We start from the raw sequence: 11,804 nt of genomic DNA on the forward strand, positions 1-11,804 counted from the left end.
AATAGCCAAACTGTGGAAAGAGCCGAGATGCCCTTCAACAGATGAATGGATAAAGAAGATGTGGTCCATATATACAATGGAATATTACTCAGCCATCAGAAAAGATGAATACCCAACTTTTCCATCAACATGGATGGGACTGGAGGAGATTATGCTAAGCGAAATAAGTCAAGCAGAGAAAGTCAATTATCATATGGTTTCACTTATTTGTGGAATATAAGGAATAACATGGAGAACATTAGGAGAAGGAAGGGAAAAATGTGGGGGGGAATTGGAGGGAGAGATGAACCATGAGAGACTATGGACCTGAGAAACAAACAGGGTTTTAGAGGGGAGGGGGAATGGGGGATTGGTTAGCCCGGTGATGGGTATTAAGGAGGGCACGTACTGCATGGAACACTGGGTGTTATACGAAAACAATGGATCGTGGATCACTACATCAAAAACTAATGATGTATTGTATGGTGACATAATATAATAAAACTAAAAACTACAAAAAAAAAATTAAAAAATTTAAAAAAAATGTTTATAGAAAAAAAAAGACTTAATGGCTTCCCGATGCTCTCTGACCTTAAATCAAAGTCTACTTTGCTGAAGAAAAATATATTTACTTTTTCTCCATGATTTGAAAAACTCTGCTATAGATAATTAAAGCTAACTGCACCTAATATTTTTAGCAAATTAACTTGCCATACTGCACAGTTTTTCTGAAATAAAAATGGTACACAGTGCTTAGCATAATTAAGTCAGCTGGGGAACCGAATGAGTAGATGTAATATGATCCTATCTACAGTCATTTTTCTACTAAAGTCAAAAATGCATATTTTTGTCCCAATTTAAAAGAAAAAGCAACATCTATTGAAAATATTGTTAAACCATAACAATTTTTGGATCATAATTTTAACAGAAATGGTACTTATTTGCCCAAGAAATATTTAATCACTCACCTACTTTGGGTCAATCATTGTACTAGGCAAAAAGTAGTCAACAGGATAGACATGCTGTTACCAGAGCATGTGAGCCTTACCATTCTTACAAACACAGGAGTATCAAGCAGGTTGATCATTCTATCTCCTTCCAGCTATTATATTATTTCTCTGCTGCCTTTGAAAGTTCTAAAAAAAAAAAAAAAAAGTGAAAATTCTCCAAAAAGTTGTTCATATGGTCCCTAAAATATGTTTTTCCCATCTTCTTAAAACACTCATTTACTTGGCTTCTGATCACTGCTCTCTTTTGGTTTTCCTCCCTGGCTAGTGCTTCCTCATCCTCTCAGTTCTTAAATGTTGGAATTACCCACAGTTGAATCATCCAACTTCATGTTTTTGTTTTTCTTTTTCTTCCTGCAGATGGCTTTAAATACCATCTATATATTGGTAATTCCCCTATTTGTACCTCCATCCTGGACTTTTCCCTTTGGTTCCAGAATTTTATATACAGGATCCAACTCAAACTCTTCATTTGGGTGTCTGATATTTCAACACGTCCAAAATCCATATTCTGCCTGGACACAGCCCCACTCCCTCCCTACGTTCCTCTATAGTTTTCCCAGTCTCAGTCAAGTGAAGCTTCATCTTTTCCCATACTCCCGCCAGACCCCTGATTCATCATTGACTGCTTTTTCTCTCACATCCTGTATTCAATCTCTCATCAAATCCTGCTGGCAAAGTCTTCCAAATGCATCCAGGATTTGACCACTTCTCACCACTTTTCCTGCTACTACTCAGATCCCAAACACCATCATTTCTGATCTGCATTCTTTTAATTACTTTCTAACTAATTTCTCCTCTAACTTTACCCCCTACAAGAGAGCCTATTCAAACTAAAATCACTTCTGTGGCTGTAATATCTTAGAGTGAAGGCCAAAGTCCTTAAAATAGCAAGTTTTAGAGGGTCCTGGGTGGCTCAGCCGTTAAGCGTCTGCCTCCGGCTCAGGTCATGATCCCAGCGTCCTGGAATCGAGCCCCGCATCAGGCTCCCCAATCAGCGGGAAGCCTGCTTCTGCCTCTCCCACTCCCCCTGCTTGTGTTCCCTCTCTCGCTGTGTCTCTCTCTGTGTCAAATAAATAAATAAAATCTTAAAAAAAAAAATTTAAAAAAATAGCAAGTTTTAGCCTCATCCTTTAGTCTTTAGGTAAGCACAGTGCCTACCTGGAGTGCTCAGTCGGGCTCCACAAAACACGTCCACATGGTCTTCCAGACGGTGGCCCAGATGGCTCTCAGCAGCCGCAGTTATAGCTTCCGGCTGCAGAACTTTGGCGTGGTGACCTGATTGCTTGAGGGCCCCCCTGCTCTGGCCCCCCAGCAGCACAGAAAGGAGCTAAGTGACCTTCTGCTGAGTTGGCTAGGCTGCCCCCAGTCCCTGAGCTGTGACTACTGAACTGCACCCAGAACAGATGGGCACCACTGAGGCCAGGGCCCGGACCATGGGACTGGGGTCCTTGGACTGTAGCGAAACCCCTCTGGGCTTTGAAGAAGGGGGTTTCCGGTCCCACCAGCCCTGTGGAGAGGGAGTTCCCTGGGATCACTTAGACTCTAAGCTCCCAGCCCTGAACATCCTGGAGCGGCCTGGGCAGCCTGGTGCCACCTCGCGGCTATTCTTGAGGCTGCACCTTCAGAATCCTATGACTATCTCCTCTTCCCCTCCCCCATCCCAGTGATAACTCTATAAACTTAAATGACATCACTTGTCAAAGAAGTCCAAAAAAAGTCTCTCTTTCACTTCATCTCATACTAACCCTTACCTTGTTCATTCTGCTCCGGCCACACTGGGCTCATTGCTGTTCCTAGAACACTTTAAGAACATTATTGCTTCAAGGTGTTACCAGTTGCTGTTTCCTCTGACCTGGTCACTTTTCCCCCGCTTATGCTCAGAGCCAACCTTATATTTACTTACAGATTCTCTTCTAAATCATCTAATGCATGAAGACTTACCTGGTCCTCTATATAAAAGAGCCATGTCTACTATTTTCTCGGCTCTCTCATCTCCCTAATCCTGCTTCATTTTTCCTCACACTACTTATAATTGTATGAAGTACTATGTACTTACCTATTTCTTTCTTGTCTGCCCTCCAACCCCACCATGCTAGATATAAACTTCACAAGAGTTGAGATTATATCTGTTATGTTCACTACCGCATCCCTAAGGTCTAAAACAGGGACTGGAACATACTTGGCGCTCAAATAATTGTTGAGCAAATGATTAAGTGAATTTACAAAAGGGCATTATAAAGTGTTAATAGAAGTATAAACAGAGGGATCTAACCTAGGCTGGGGAAGCAAGACAAGATTTCTTGAGGTATCTGAAAGCTGAACGCTAAGAAGACAAGTAGGAGTTTACCCATAAAGAGAACAACATTGCCAAGACCTCGAGTCTGTTTATTCAACAAACATTTATTAAACACCTACAACGTACCAGGCTGTGTACCAGGCACGTGGAATATAAGGAGGAAAGGGAAAAGGACACATACAAATAAATACTGGCATATGGTCATTTAATAAAAAAGCAATAAAAACAAATTAACCTAGGATAGAGAATAAAGAGTGATGGGAATAAGGAAAGAAGACTAGATATGCTGGGGTGCCTGGGTGGCTCAGTTGGTTAAGCGACTGCCTTCAGCTCAGGTCATGATCCCAGGGTCCTGGGATCGAGTCCCACATCGGGCTCCCTGCTCGGCGGGAGGCCTGCTTCTCCCTCTCCCACTCCCCCTGCCTGTGTTCCTGCTCCCGCTGTCTCTGTCTCTGTCAAATAAATAAATAAAATCTTTAAAAAAAAAAAAAAAGACTAGATATGCTGGATAACACTTTTCAGGAGGTACAATTTGAGTAGAGACTGAAGGAAATCCAAGATAAGTTATTATCTGAGGGAAAAAAGCAAAAAAAAATTGTTCAAATCTATTATATCCTTATATATTGTTACCTTATTAATCAGTTACTGAGAATTTTGTTTTAAAAATCTCTTACTCTTGGTGGATTTATCAACTTGGTAGTTCTGTCAATTTTTGCTTTCTATATTTTGAGGCTATATTAGGTACATTTAAGTTTATAAATGGTTTATATTCCTGATGAATTTAATCTTCTCTTTGTACATATGCACTTTTTTATGCATAGTTGATTTTGGATTTTTAAATTCTTTTACCACTCCCCTTTTTTACTTCCATAATAGAAATGCTATATGCTACTTCTTTTCTTTCAGCAATTTCTTGACTTTTAATATGTACGTATTTTACCTAAAGCCCAAAGTTAATGAATATCTCAGTTTTCTGCTCAGCAATACAAGGGCTTTAATTACAAATTTGCCTTACTATTCAAATGATTTAGTTCTCTAGTTTTTATCCCCTATGTTGTACAATAATATTATTTTTATACAAAAATATCTATTTAGAAATAACCACATTTATCAGTTTTTTGTTTACCATTCCTTTTTGCTCTCAGTACTGTAACTTCCAAATTTCTCTTTTTCCTGAAGTACCATCTTGAAATTCCTTCGGCAAGAGTCTAATAGAAACAAACTCTCTTCACATTTTTATGAAAATATATTTATTTCATCCTTACTATTAAGTGAAACTATTGATGCAAAATGAACAGGCCTCTTCTGAAATTTTAAAGAGAAAGGAAAAGAGTTTTATTTGAGCTCAAGTTAGAAGAGCTGCTGGGATACATACTCTTCACAAAGAAAAGAGTGCTCCAGAGAAGCAATGTTTAATACGGGGTTATATATGTTTTTTGTTACATCAAAAGTTATAAATCATCATGACATAAAACATTCCAGAAAATTACAAACTTTATCTTGTACTTTTAGTATGTGCAAGGTTACAGGCTACACACAGAAGTGTGGGAACTTAGGATTTTTACTCTTACCTTTAGTTTGAAATGTTTCTTTCAGGTTATTTGCTAATGAAGCAGATGTACAATGTGTGCTCCAGGTGGAAATGGAACCCATGCTTTGAAGTTTGGTTAAGTCATTCTGATCTTGGCAAAAGTTAAAGTATAGCTTCCCTGTGAGCCCAGAAGTAGGGCCCACAAACATTAAAAGTTGAAATTTTTCTTTATTGAAAGTTCAGTTAGGTATAGGATTAAGACTAGGTTATTTTTATTCTCAGTAATTTGATTATATTATTCCACTTTTTGTGACATATTTTACTGTTAAAAATCAAATATCATTCTAATTGCTGTTCCTTTGTAACTGATTTGTCTTTTCTCTTTTTCTTCTTAAAATAAATAAATACTTGCATGAAACATCTTTGATTTTGATATACATCAACATGTGTCCAAGTGTCCATTATTTTATATGTATCTTACCGTAGGTTTTATAAGGTTTTCTGAATCTGGGTACTCTGTGTCTTCTATTGATTCTGGATAATTCTCAGCATTTATGTATTTAACCATTGGCTTTTTCCACTTCTTCTGTAACTGATAAGACATAGCATTGGCCTTTTTATTCTGCCCACTATGTCTCTTAACCCTTATTCTACACTAATCCACTTCATATCTCTTCTTTGTTTCTAGAGAATTTCTTCATCTAAGATCCAGTTCACTAGTTTTCTCTTACTTGTGTCTAATTTACTGCTTATTAGTTCCGCTGTTTTTACCTTGCATTATTTTTATTTTTGAACAACATATTTAGCTCAATAAAATCATTTCCAGATAAGTTTTATTAGCCTCACCCTCCTTGATCATATTTTCAATTCTCTTCTATTTGTTTACATTTTAATCATAGTTATTTTATACTTTAAATTTGACAGTCCCAATTATTTAAGTTATCTTTTTCCAGTTCTGCTATTTATTGTTTCTACTAACTCTTGCTTATGGTGTATTATTTTCTCATCTGCTTTGTAATTTGAAGTATAAAACGGATATTTGTATGACCTCAATGTATGAGAACCAAGAGAGTCTTGAGTTGAGTGTAGATTTCTCCAATGGGGAGTAGAGTTAGCTTTGGGCAGGCCTAACAGAGCTTTACCGAAGTAGGACCACTCTGAGTTTATTTCTCAGAGTGGGATTTTCTGGGTCACATAGGACAAAGTTTTGTCTTGGTTACATGAGGGAAAGCATGTGGTTTGCTGGCAAAGACAAGTTCCATTAGCATCTCCCTTTATTATTTGGCAAATGTCTTTTCAGTTTCACTAAGTTGTAGACTTTGGATGTAAGCATCATTAAGTAAGGGTCCCCTTCCTTTCCTCTGCTTGGGCCAAAGACCATTTTTTCATGTACTATTCAAAAACTTTTTTTTTTTAAGATTTTGTTTATTTGTTTGAGAGACAGAGCATGTTGGTGGTGGTGCAGAGGAAGAGGGAGAAGCCGACTCCCCACTAAGCAGGGAGCCAGACACAGGCTCAATCCCAGGACCCTGAGATCATGACCTGAGCTGGAGGGTGCCCAGGTGCCCCACTCTTCAAAGACTTTAAAACCCAAAGATCTAAGATTCTGGCATAGCCAAATGTCCCCAAGACAGCCCGGTGTTCGCTTGTGATTTTTAAACTATTTTGTAGTTGCCTACTTCTTTTTTACTAAGGATTTTCTTCCATTCTCACAGGCACAAGTTTGTAATTTAAAAATTGTGCGTTGCAATTTTTCAGCCTGTTGGTATTTTGCAATGGGAAAATTTTTAACTGAATTGCTGCAAGCATAAATCTATAACCCTGTCTATATATGACACAAAGATACAGATTGAAAATACTTACAGTGACATCATGGAAATCTATTCTTTTCCAGCATAAAATAGAAGAAAGATTATGCTCCTATGCTTGACTGTGTACTCTCTTCTTCTTTTTTCTCTCTTGGCATAAAGGATAAAGAACAAAGTAATTATATTACTAAATTATTTTACAACAAACTTATATAATCCATGTGTTACATATATATCAATCAACAGAACTAGGACGTAAATATTATGCATTTTTAACATATTTGATTTGAAAAATAAGCAAACAAATGTAAATTAATGCCTGTTTTACTTCTGTTTTGGATTCAAGAAATCAAGTTCCCAGCAGAATAACTCCATAGGGACTCTCTCCTCCACGCAAAATTCATAAACTTTAAAAGAAACCAACTCTTCCCTTTGTTATTTTCAATTAAGATATCTCAATACTTTGCCAAGATAAATGATGACAAGTATTTTTCCCTTGTTTACAGGGACAAGTCATTTTTATCACTTTTCTTCAAGAGAAAGAAAGTATTTCCATCAAACAAGTTTTGTTACCTTTAATCAAAGTGACAGGATGAATACTCTTGACAGCTAATGATTGACAAGACAAGTCTCAGAGATGTGACAAGGATCTGCTACTCTAAGTTACTTTTGATGCACATCTCAATGTAAGGTCATTTCTCTTCTTCAGCAGATAGGGATTATAATTGCATTACCTATTAAAACAAAGCAAAAATCATTCAAAACATCTTGCTACTCTTCTGTTTGCATTAATGACAAAATAAAATATTAAAAGTGTTTGCATTTCTTTGTTTAGATAGTAAAAAATATGTACAATATAACCAAGTGGAGTGTTTTCTGTTTTTCTAGTGTAAAGAGAAGTGAAATTTGATCTATCTTAACCTGTGTTGCAGTAATCAACATGAAATAGCATGATGAAATAGAAACATAATAGACAGACATTCACATCCTGGCTCTGCTAATCACTACTTAGGTGACCTGGGAAAATACTGAACCTGTTCCAACCTCAAATTCCTCAATTATAAATATTATTTTTAAAATTTAAAATACCTAACTGATAGAATTGTGGTGAGAGTAGTAAAATCACCTGGAAAGTAGGCTTTTATCAAATACCTTTCTCTATGAAGGGTGCTTATGGAGGAGAAAATATAAACACATACACATACACACACGTATATGTATTTATGTATATAGATTTATGTATACATATGTTTATGTATATATCTTTGTGGATGTGTTTGCGTATGTATATATCCTTTTAGGAGGCATTTCATAAAAAAATGTTCAGTGACTCATGACATAATTAATGAACAAAAAATTGGAATAACTTGTTAGCCCCTGAATAAATCTTTCCTTGGGGAAGGAATACTCACCCTTGTTGAGAAGGATAGGATGTTAACCAGAGTTCAGAAGAAATGACTTCAGTTGTTTTTTAATTTTTTTTTAAGATTATTTATTTATTTATTTGAGAGAGAGAGAAAGAGCACAGAGGGAGAAGCAGACTCCCTGCTGAGCAGAGAGCCAGAAGTAGGGCCCCGTCCTAGGACCCTGAGATCATGACCTGAGCCGAAGGCAGATGCTTAACCAACTGAGCCACCCAGGCACCCCAAAATGACTTCAGTTGTTTTTTTTTTAAGATTTTATTTATTTATTTGACAGATAGAGACATAGCGAGAGAAGGAACACAAGCAGGGGGAGTGGGAGAGGGAGAAGCAAGCTTCCTGTGGAGCAGGGAGGGGCTCGATCCCAGGACCCTGGGCAGATGCTTAACCCAAGGCAGACACTTAAGGTGCGTCATGCAGGCACCCCAAAATGACTTCAGTTCTGATGAAAAATAGGAAACACACTGGTGACAGGGCAAAAGCTGGACTCAAAAAAGAATGGGAGGAAAAAGGGAAACAAGAAGACCACAGGTGTTACTTTCTGCAGTATAATGAAGCCTTTACAAATCTTAATTGAGATGGCATTTTGTGATTGAGGATTATTTGAAAGCATCTGAACTGCAATGATCATTAAGGTATACCCAATTCATATATATATATATATATATGTGTGTGTGTGTGTATATATGTTAAATATACACATATATATAATATATATATGTTATATATAAAACAATCAACATCTGAAAGGGTTTTTGACTGGAGACTTTATAAAATAACAGAAGCCTGTATTTTAAAAATGCCTATGTAGTAAGAACTATACACCACTCACTATAAATTTGATGAGCAAAGCATAATTACGTAGAACAAACTACAAAGCATACCAACGATGATTTGATATAAGCATCTCACTTCTTCTCTCAAGGAACATATAAAAATACCTTCTTGGGTCACAAGTTCAAATGCACATAGGAGCCATGCAGGCACCGTAAGTGTATAAATGGGATGAACATGTGATCATAGAAGGTGACATAATAAACTGGGAGTATTAGTGCCACATTAAAGCATTTATATTCACGTTTTTAAAATCTGTGCTAACCAAACAAAGCACACCTTTGGATGAGATAGGGCAGAGGACCACCAATTGTTAGCCTGCCTTATTCAAACAGGGCTAGATTCTTCTGTTCAATTGATCTTCCCACACCTGACCCTATTCTTGCCACAAGCTATCCTCTTTTGAAACGGTCACTCCTTTTATCTAAATCATTTGTAACTAGTCGCAAAGTGGTGTGCTTCTGTTTGCAGTTGAATGAAGTTTGCTATTATGTAGAATCTTTCTTTCAACATCCAAAATACTAAATTTGTACAATTTCTATCTCTTAATGCAGTGTTTTTCTGGAGACACTTGATTGGCTGTCTTTATGTGTCCTTTCTGACTTGGTTCAGCACCAGCAACACCAGAGCCATTCTCTTTATAAGAGAAACAAAGAATCGTCCTGATTTGGTAACAGTTCTGCCCCATACAAGCCCTTTCACCCCCAGCTTTTGCACAGAACTGTTCATAATGCAGTGCTTGGTTTACCACCAATAAGCATTCCTGCTGACCCTAGTAGTGGACCAAAGTTTTAATAATAGATATAGGCCTGGGTCTTCTAGGGAAGGCTCCTCTTGCTAATATATATAGTCATATATGAAAGCTAAGTATTTTCTCAGACATATGAGAAAATGATAACTTGATTTGACAATGGAGGACTGGACAGTGGAGGACCTGGGTATAAAAGTTTGTCAGAGTTTGTAAGGCAATTAGGAAATATTGCTGTGGGTTTTCATAGGATTTAAAAAAAAAAAAAAAAAACTAACATTCTGGACTTCTGCAAAAGGGCAGCGTAGGAAGATCCTGAAATTACCTCCTCCCACGGATACACCAAATCTATAGCTACATATGAATCACTTCCCTCTGAAAAAGATCTGAAAACTAGATGCACAACTCCTCCACAATAAAGGAGGAAAAATCACATGGAGAAAAACACCAAAAACCCCACCCCTGATACACAATATAGAGGGATTTCACCAGTCAGGTGCTTCTACTGGAGGAGCAAGAGGTTGGTGCCCCACACAGGGCATCCCAACCCTTGGGATCTGTATAAGAGAGATGAATCCCCAGAATGTCTGGCTTGAAAAACTAATGGGGCTGACGTCCAAGTGATCCAACTTGCTATAGAGAACCGAGGCTCCTCTTTCAAAGGGCTCTTGTGCAGTCTCACTTGTCCAAGAACCAGTGAAAAAACAACAGTTTGAAAAGTGCCTAGACTATTTATGAAGGAGACTCATTTCTAATCTAAAATCGTCTTCTGGAGGGGCAGGGACAGTTGAAGCTCCCCGGAGATGGAGATGCTGGTGGACGTCATTTTTGTGCTCTCCACCTACACTACTAGCCGAGGTGGGTGAACTTGGACACGGCACCCTCCTGCCGCCTTACTAACAATGTGAGGGGTGGAGTGCTCACGCCACTGGGATATCAAAGGATGAGCTTTCTCTCAGATTCTGAGTAGCAAGACGAGAGTATTAGGCTAAGGGATGAGGAAGACCACCCCCCCCAAAATAACCAGAGCTGTTTATCGGTGCCATGAGCATTTCTAATGCCAGTTTGTCTGCAAGGTATGTCTCAGAAGTTATTTTACTCATATTTTAAAAGTTCCTTTTTCTAATACAAAGAGCAAAACAACTCAAGGAATTCTCTCACAAACTGACACCGATTTATATGCAGCTAGTAATACCATGCAGCTGGAAGAAACAGTAACCCCCGGGACCAAAAGAACTTAAGGATGTCTTGTCTAAATGCCAGTTAGTTTTCGATGTTGAGCTAACATCTAGAGACCAAGTCAGAACCAAAGCTAACATTTCAAGTACAATCTCAGTAATTTTTCCATCTTTTTTATTGTTTCCATATTTTTAGTGTTATTTGGAGATATACAAAGCTGAAATTGCCCTCAAATTGACAAAAAAAAAAATCTTTTCAAAAGTTGTACTTTTTTTTTCAAAAAGGGTGCAATTTAAATGTGTATTTCTTCATTTTGGCATAATCATAACAGGCTTATACACACACAGATTAAATCGGAAATGAAAATCTAACTTCAGATGGAAACAGCCCCCAAAGTCACATATAACATAGCTTTGTCTATTTTTCATAGGAACTGAAGTTATTTCAAATTCACAGCTTCCAACAATGGTGTACATTCTCCAGGGTTTCTTCTTGAAAGGTGCCTGATTTTTTCAGATTGTATTTCTTTTAGACAGACTAAATAGCAACATAGTTGCTCATTCATTCATTTACTCTTTCCTATTTTCTACAAACATTTTTCAAGCCCTCACTAAATGCCAGACATAGTGCTGGAGATACCAGTATAAAAAAGGCAAAGAACCTACCTCTTGGAGTTGAAAACCTCTCCTTCCTCATTTCTCTTCTATGCCATACCTTGAAAAAGAAGCAGGATTTTTTTTTTTCCTTCTTCCTTCCTTCTTTCCTTTCCTTCCTTCTTTCTTTCCCTCATCTTTCTTTCTTTTTTTCCTCTCTTTTTCTTATTCATTCATAGTTTGTCAATCAACAAATATTAGAAGCCCACAGTGTGTTAGACCCTATCCTAGGCACTGGGTCACCTGTAGCATAAAATCAAGTTCCAGCTTTCTTGGGGGCTTTGGGTTCAGGAAGATACTATAAATACACAGGTGATCAAACGGCTAGCATAATTACATACTAGA

At 37.5% G+C, this 11,804-nt stretch overlaps 1 long non-coding RNA gene across 1 annotated transcript in view; it reads right to left on the bottom strand.

The window, feature by feature from the left end:
- Positions 1–6,777, bottom strand: part of LOC115937146 (uncharacterized) — a 37,470-nt gene extending 30,693 nt beyond the window's left edge. Inside the window, exons 1-2 of the long non-coding RNA XR_004072472.2 lie at positions 6,680–6,777; positions 1,028–1,115 (exon numbers count right to left, since the gene is read on the bottom strand). This is a non-coding gene — a long non-coding RNA (uncharacterized LOC115937146). The remainder of the gene's footprint in view (positions 1–1,027; positions 1,116–6,679) is intronic.
- Positions 6,778–11,804: the final 5,027 nt, after the last annotated feature.

This window comes from Leptonychotes weddellii, chromosome 8, assembly GCF_054177405.1.
Source record: "Leptonychotes weddellii isolate Sample4059 chromosome 8, ASM5417740v2, whole genome shotgun sequence".
In the NCBI taxonomy this organism is placed as follows: domain Eukaryota; kingdom Metazoa; phylum Chordata; class Mammalia; order Carnivora; family Phocidae; genus Leptonychotes; species Leptonychotes weddellii.